Source organism: Sesamum indicum, linkage group LG11 (assembly GCF_026168435.1).
Source record: "Sesamum indicum cultivar Baizhima isolate 11 linkage group LG11, ASM2616843v1, whole genome shotgun sequence".
In the NCBI taxonomy this organism is placed as follows: Eukaryota; Viridiplantae; Streptophyta; class Magnoliopsida; order Lamiales; family Pedaliaceae; genus Sesamum; species Sesamum indicum.
In genome coordinates this window covers 4,339,014-4,347,156 of record NC_142667.1, presented here as the reverse complement: position 1 = coordinate 4,347,156, position 8,143 = coordinate 4,339,014, and the positions used below count along the sequence as shown (strand labels likewise).

At 37.2% G+C, this 8,143-nt stretch overlaps 1 long non-coding RNA gene across 1 annotated transcript; it reads right to left on the bottom strand.

Moving 5' to 3' along the window:
* Positions 1-4,162: 4,162 nt before the first annotated feature.
* LOC105173317 (uncharacterized) lies at positions 4,163-7,747 on the bottom strand. The gene is made up of 3 exons (XR_848728.3): positions 7,588-7,747; positions 6,843-7,005; positions 4,163-5,907 (listed from the first exon to the last, which is right to left on the bottom strand). It is a non-coding gene; the product is annotated as an uncharacterized LOC105173317 (long non-coding RNA).
* Positions 7,748-8,143: the final 396 nt, after the last annotated feature.

Genomic DNA, 8,143 nt, shown 5'->3' with positions numbered 1-8,143 from the left:
TGAAAGATGACATGGGAGTTGTAAGAGGTGATCAGAAAACAACTAGGGAATGCTATAACTTGCCAGTAGTAGGGTTAGAGGAGAAAAACAAGCAGAAAATAGGTCGAACTCCAAAATAGAAGCAAACCCAAGTGAAGAAGGAACCGAGCTTAGGATCTTATCAATAGAGAATAAGGAGATTGAGTTGTTCCTAGGGTACCCAGACAAGGTAACCAAGGTCGGAACTTAGATAGATACAATAGTTAAACTATCAATGGTCAACTTCTTAAGACAAAACATTGATATTTTCAGATGGGAGCTGAAGGACTTACAAGGATTAGACATAGAAGGGATTGTTCATCACTTAAATGTGGATACTACTACAAAACCTATCTAATAAAAGAAGAGAAGCTTTGGCATTAAAAGAAACAACATTATCGCAAATGAAGAGGACAAGTTGTGGAAGACATAATTATTCGTGGAGTTATAATACACTGAGTGGTTTGCCAACATGGTAGTGGTACACAAAGGATTGGGCAAATAACGCATGTGTAGGGATTTCACCACCTTGAATAAGGCATGTCGTAAAGACCCTTATCCACTACCTCGCATTGATTCACTAACAGATTCCATAACAGGTTGTACACTGTTAAGTATGATTGACACCTTATAAGCCTATCATCAAATATTCATAGCTAAAGAGGACCAAATCCTGACATCTTTTGTTAAAACAAGGGCATCTGCTGCTATAAAGTGATGTCGTTCGAACTAAAAAATGCAAGGGTCACTTACCAAAGGCTAGTTAATCGGATGTTTGAAGGGCTGATTGGGGAGATAATGGAGGTATACATGGATGATATGGTGGTAAAAAAATCAAGAGGAGAGAAGATCACTTGGGCTATTTAAGGGAGTGTTGCAGGGTCGTAAGAAAGTGCAGCATGAACCCGACAACATGTAAGTTAGGGTTTAATGGGGAAATTCTTGGGCTATTTAGTGATAGAAAGAGGAATCAAGGTAAACAACCAGAAAGTAAAAACCATCACAAGAATAGATTCCCCAAAAATCGGTTAAAGAAATCTTAAAGTTGATAGGTTGTGTAGCTTCTATAGCGAGATTCCTGTCCAGGTCGAAAGATCCTAGTCTTCCATTTTTCAAGACATTAAGAAAGATGAAGGAGTTTACATGGATAGATGAGTGTGTACTTTTCTACACCACTAGTCCTATCAAAGACAAAAAGTGGACAACCACTCATGTTGTACTTAGCAATATCGAATTCAGCTATAAGTTCAGTCCTCACAAGAGAGGTAGACAATTTTCACAAACTGGTATACCATGTGAGTAAGCTATTGCAAGGAGCTGAGTTATGATACATGGAGATCGAAAAGTTTGTTTTATCCCTGGTGACATCGGCTAGAAAATTGAGGCTCTATTTCGAATCACATCATATAATAGCGCTCATTAATCAACCTCTGAAGCAAATCTTATCCAAACTGGATGTGTCAGGTAGGTTGGCAAAATCGGCGATTGAGTTGAGAGAAATCTCTATTGCCTTTAGAGTTAGAAAAATGATAAAAGCACAAGTATTGGTAGATTTCATCACAGAGTCGAATATGCAAGAAGCAATTGTGTTGGAGGAGAAGGAAGAAAAGTGGATAGTCCGTGTGGAAGGCTCATCCATGTCAAGACAAAGAGGCGGAGGTCAAATTGAACTTTCAAGTCACAAATAATAAAGCAGAATATGAAACCTTCATAATAGGATCACGTATGCTCAGAAAATTCTGAACAAAAGAGGTACGGGCTCTTACTAACTTGCAATTGGTTGCTAATCACTATTTATGAGCATATGAAGCAAGGGATGAAAGAATGAACAGTTACCTTAAGTTAGTTTGGTCACTGACCGAGGAGTTTGGAAGGTTTAACTTGCAACAGATTCCAAGGTCCAAAAATGAGAAAGCTGATATACTGGCCCAATTTGCAAACCTGTTGATAGGAATAAAATCAAAACTAGTATCAGATACCTCAAAAATCAACAAGAATTTAGAGAGGGAAGAAGAAGAGGCAGTGTTAGTGTCGATTGACCAGAAGAGTTGGAAAGAGGAAATAGTGCGATACTCATCCACAAGAAAATGCGAGAGGGTCAGAGCAGACAGAGAACACTTCCTGAGGCAAGCATTAAATTATTATGATATAAATGTGAACTTTACAAAAGGACTTTCGAAGGATCGATGCTGAGATACTTGGACCCCCATGAGGGACACTGTGTCATTAGGGAAATCCATGAGAGTTGTTGTGGAAACCACTCTAGGCGGCGGTCCTTATGTAACAAGTTTAGCGACAAGGATACTTTTGGATGACCTTAGTTGCCGATGCAAGATATTTCACCAAAATATGTGAACAATGCCAAAATTACGCCAATCTAATCCACACCCCAGCATCAAACCTGGAGGTCACTAAAGCTACATATGTATTTGACTTATGGGGAATTGACATCGTGGACCCTTCCTACAATAGAAGGGGGAAAAAAAGTTTATATTGGTGCAATGAAGTACTTTAGTAAATAGGTTGAAGTAGAAGTGGTCTCTAGAATCACAAATAGAGAAGTAGTAAATTTCTTTAGTAGAAGATAGTTTTTAGGTTTAGGGTTCCAAAAACCTTGATCTTAGAGAATGGAGCACAACTCCAAGGTCGAAAGATCGTAGATTTGTGTAAAGAAATGCACATCTTGCAAAATTTCACTTCGATGGGAAACCGAGGGCCAATACACTAGTGGAAGTGATTAATAATAATTCAACAAAATTTAAAGATCAGACTTGACAGAGCTAAGACAACATGGATAGAAGAACTCCTTGGGGTATTATGGGCCTACCGAACTACACCACGAACATCCACTAAAGAGACTCCTTTATGTGTTGTGTATAGATCTGAAGTCATCGTCCTTGCTAAAATCGAAATGAAACCATGAGTGTCGTGGCTTACAACTAGAAGGAAATTAAGTGGCAAGACGTCTAACCTAGAGATAGTAGAAGAGAAGAGAGAAGTCACGTATGTTCAAACACTCCAATTCAAGTACACTATAACACGAGACGCAAGAGAAAAAGGCGAAAATCGTTGCTTTCGAGTGAAAGACTTGTTCCTAAAGAAAGTGGAAGTGTCAAAGCACATGGAAAAACTGGATACCAATCAAGATGGACCATATAAAGGAGTGAAGATCTGCAATAGAGGAGATGAACGACCATGACCATGCAACATAAGTAATTTGTAAAAATTCTACACTTAACTTGGTTCCTGGTTTTCATGTGGTTTGATTATATTTTGTTAAAGCTCATTAATATCTATCTGAAACACTTGGCATCCTTTTGTAAAAGCACTGTGAAACGAATACGATATAATCAATATTATGTGTTTATGCTATTGTGTGCACTAGCATGGCGATCAACGACAAAGCTGTTAAGGTTTAAGAACAAAGACCAATTGGTCAGATCGACATAACCTTTTAATGTTTAAACAAAGACCAAATGGTCGGAGCCACAAAACCTCTCAAGGTTTAAAAACAGAGATCAAATTGCCAAGTGAGAAAACCTCTTCAGGGTTTAAAAATAAAGACCAAATGGTCAGAGTGACAAATGAAAAAACCTCTTAAGGTATAAAAACAAAGACCAAATGGTCAGAGCAATAAACCTTTTAAGATTTAAAAAGACAAATGGTCGGAGTAACGAAACCTCCTACGATTTAAAAACAAAGACCAAATGGTCGGAGTAACGAAACCTCCTACTTTTTAAAAACAAAGACCAAATGGTCGGAGCAACAAAACCTATTAAAGTTTAAAATAAAGACTAAATGGTTGGAGTGGCAAAATCTCTTAAGGTTAAAGTCCAAATGATTGGAGTGACAAAACCTCTTAAAGTTTAAAAATAAAGACCAAATGATCGGAGCGATTAAACCTCCTATGGTTTAAAACCAAAGACCGAATGCTCGGAGCGGTGAAGCTTCTTAAGATTGAGAAGCTAATTTGATGTTTAAGTTTTTCACGATTTAAATTTAAATCTAAAAGAAAAACCCTGAAGACAACTCACGATGCGGGGGTAAATAGATTTTGTAGAGTTCTGTTGAAATCTTAATTAGCATCTAGAAGCAATATGGGCTTTTTAGAGTGGTTTGCATATTCACGGGCAGGATCCAAAAGTAAAGACGAAAACAACTAGACAAAATTTCATTTAATAAAGTCTTTTGATACAGAGAATCACAGAAAAGGGGGTCAGATGCTAGCTAAGTGTGGTGAGAATAGCTATTCAAAATGTTCCTTTGAAGCTATCTTAAGTGGTACCTTGAGAAACCCTGCTGTGAAAAGGATCACTAGTAGGAAGTTGAGAAGCGCTAAAAATATCGGCAAACTCGTCATTCTCCCACCAGGGATTGATAAGCTAATTCTCAGGGAAATCCTCTAGCTTCCGATCCTTGAGAAAACTAACCCTAAAAATATCAAAATTGTCCTTCAAAGCGTTGAGAAGCTTTATCTAAACCAGACATTTGTAAAAGCTCATAAATTCTTCTATAGTAGCTCAATTGATGATTGTCGCTTCGAAAGCTTGAGATTTAATGAAATCACGAGCTTTTTCCATGCGTGTTTTCTTGAGGGTCACAATATATTCCTCAAATTATAGATACCTATTCTAGCCCTCATCAAGCCTTGAGTCGTATGCCTTGTCTTGTTTAGACTGATGTCCTGCTTTGAGATCTTCCATAGACTTCTTTGCAGTGGATAAGTCCCTCGTCAACTTAGCTCTCTCTTTCTCCAAGTGCTCGTTCATGATGTTCTTCGAAGCAAGTTGCCAGCGAGCTTCATCCAATTCGGCTTCCAAGTTAACCTGGGCCAACTCATCTTCCTTCTTCTCATCTTCCAAATTCTAAATCCACACTTCTGTATCTCCACGATCGTATCTCCAATAGGAACATTGCAAACTCAAAGCGTAGAGGATCTCATAGCGTACAAAATAAAGAGAATTAGAAACTAATGTAGGCCTTGAAGTGCAAAGTATGGAAATTTGAATGTTGGTAAGTATTTGCTCTCATCATCTCCAACCGAGCATGCTGAAGGTTAGCCAAAGCTATTTGGTCCTTTAGAAGAAGACAAGCTTTGTATAATTCGAATGAGGTTTTGCCAGCACGGTTATAAAAAATATAGATACTCCCCCACACTTGCCAATCAGGAGTAAAGGTCTATTCATCGAGAAGAAGGCTAGTAGAAAGATTTAATCTTGGTCAATCTCAGCCCTCGCCCTTGCAAAGCAACGATAACAAATCTCCAGTTTTTTAATATCTTTGTCAATGCCCTCCAGAGTGAGATGATTGAAAGCCTCAACTGCCATGTATACAGGAGATTTAAACTGATGACCCCTATCCTCCTCGGCATGTCTAGTGCAAGAACCCTCAGCAACATATGTCTTCTCCTTCAAAGAATGCTTTTTGTGAGACTTTTTCGACCTACTTTCCTCAAGGTGAATTGGGTCTTCTGCATCTGTATTATTTTATTTACAAGGCCTCTAAGAGTTCTCATTAAAGCAATTAGGAAGGGGGAGGTTTCATTTTCACAACCTTTTAAATTTTATCCTAAGACGACCCCTCACACCTACTCTTGTGTCGATGCTGTCTTTTCAACTCAATAAGGTTTGTCTCTGCTTCTATCTCCACATCAACAACTTCAATATCTTCGACCATCTCAACTGGATTGGTTGGCCCGGATACTGCATGACAGGCTCGACGGCAACAGGCAGTGGCAAAGTGTCCCGATCAAGGGATTCAATGCGAGGAGTAGAGGGGACAAATAATGACTCAAAGACCAAAGTGATCCCTGTCGCGGACTATAGCTAGTAATTCATCCTTGCTTCTATCGACCGTCATTCTCTGCCATTGCATCTCGAGCAACCATATCTACAAAAGGATAAAAAATACTAAGTCTACAACAAAAGCAAATATGGATGTCAGAAAGGCGACAGATAATCTAAGATTCTGGTAGTGCGAATGGAAGCAGATGACAACCTAATCAAGCTAAGAATATCCTCCTTTAAGAGTTCCCCAAACTTATAACCAGTCAACACATTCTCAATTAAATTTTTCTTCCTAAGATGGACCACCTAAACAACGTAAAGTGGGCTTTTGGAAGCACCACTAAGTAGGGACATTGTAAGGATGACAAGTAGAGGCTTCAAGATAAAAGAAATTACTCTTCCACAACCTAACAGAGTTTATAAAAGTTTACCTACAAATCTACATTTACGGCAAGCATTAATGTAGTATAACCAAGGAGTCTGAAACCTAGTGGAATCTGTTATAGTGAATAAGGCCAAGAAATTTAAAAAGAAGGTTCCTGTTCAAAATATTGCATCATGATAATGAAGCAAAGGATGTCACTATTAAGTTGGGGACAAGTTCCTTGGGGCTAACCCTTAACTGGTTAATAATGTTAGCAATACGATCGTCTATAGGAGAATGGAGCCTAGCATCTAAGTTTGGAATATGGAAAGTCGGACAGTTTAGGGGAAGACGATGCATAACCTGGTCGTGTTTTGGAATTACAGATGTTGTAATCAAGAGGAATATGGTAGTAGTGACGAAATTTGAGAACATCCTTGATAGTAAGAGAAGACCTAATAGAAAGAGCTTCATTAATCCGAGCCCTCTTCATCTTTGGAAACATGCAGATAACCCACTTGAACCTCAGATTTTGCGGTCGCTATTTCTCTAAATCCCGAAAGATGAGAAAGGGTAGATGACGATTCCAGTTGGAATAAGAATCATGACTAGAACTCAAACTCGAACTACTATACATAATATATACGTAAAATAGAGGGAAGAAATAGGAATACCTAGGGTGGAGTTGGATTCACTGAGGAAGCAATGGAATCACCAAGAGTATCGGGTCGCAAAGTTTTCAAGAACAAGGTAACAAATAGTAGAAACTTACTTCCTTCATATAGCAAGGACCAAGTCAAAAGGCGGTTGATCCAGTAGAGATGGAAAACAGATTCTCTGATCCAAACGGTAGACAAAAAATGATAATTAATGGGACTCATGAGAAGAATATTCATGATTTAATCCAATACATTCAAAATTTTGGTTGATTTCCAACAAAAACAATATTTGAATTGGGGGAGTAAAATGATGTGGGTTGTTTATTATATATCTAAAATAGGCCATAATATCCATAAGGTCCAACAAAGTTATCTAGGGTGTTCAATTCGGTTAACTAAATTAAATTAAATCGAATCGAATTTTCAGTTTTGGTTCACCTTTTTTAAAAATCAAACTGAATAGATTCGGTTCAGTTTTTTTGATTAAAAAAAACAAAAAAAGATGTTTTTTTAAATACATATAAATAATTTTAGTATTTTTTCAATTTTATCCAAAAATACATATACCAAAATATCAAAATCTGAAAACTAAAATGTATAATGAAAGCAGTCAGCACAAGCACACAACCAAACAAAAAAAAAAAAACAAAACTTTACTTCAGGCATTTCATCAAACACCTTCAAAACAAAACTTGTAAATCAAATTTTTTGAATTTCTTCTACAAACTGTAAAAGAAATTTACAAAGAAAGAAAAATTACCTGAGCGAAGTGTGAAGTTTCTCTTCTTCCGTGAAGAAGAAGAACGAAGTCGCGGTGAGAGAGTCGCTGTGGGTGTGGCTGCTGCTGGAGAGAGTGGAGAATTGGAGTGGTGCGTTACTTGTTTTTCTCATTCACTCATTCTTTTTACTCTTTAGTTTATATTATAATATTAATATATAATATAAAATACTATATTTTTAATATAATATAATTAATAATAAAATATATATTAGTTTTCGGTTCGATTCGATCACCAAACGGTGATGGAAGAAACCAAACTGAAAACCGATCTAAAAAAAATAAAAATTGAATCGAATTTTTTGAACCAAATTTTCAGTTCAGCTGGTTTAACCGAACTGTGAGCACCCCTAAAGTTATCCTTCATTAAAATGAAAACCCAAAGCCCATCTCATCCCTAGTTACTGATAGGATGTATGTTATCACTCAAATGCATGCCTAATTCTAGTGTTTTAGAATGAATTTATTGTATTGATAACTGAATTATCCATCTTTTAGATGAGGGGTCGGTATTAACCCCATTTGAAGAAAAGAGAAC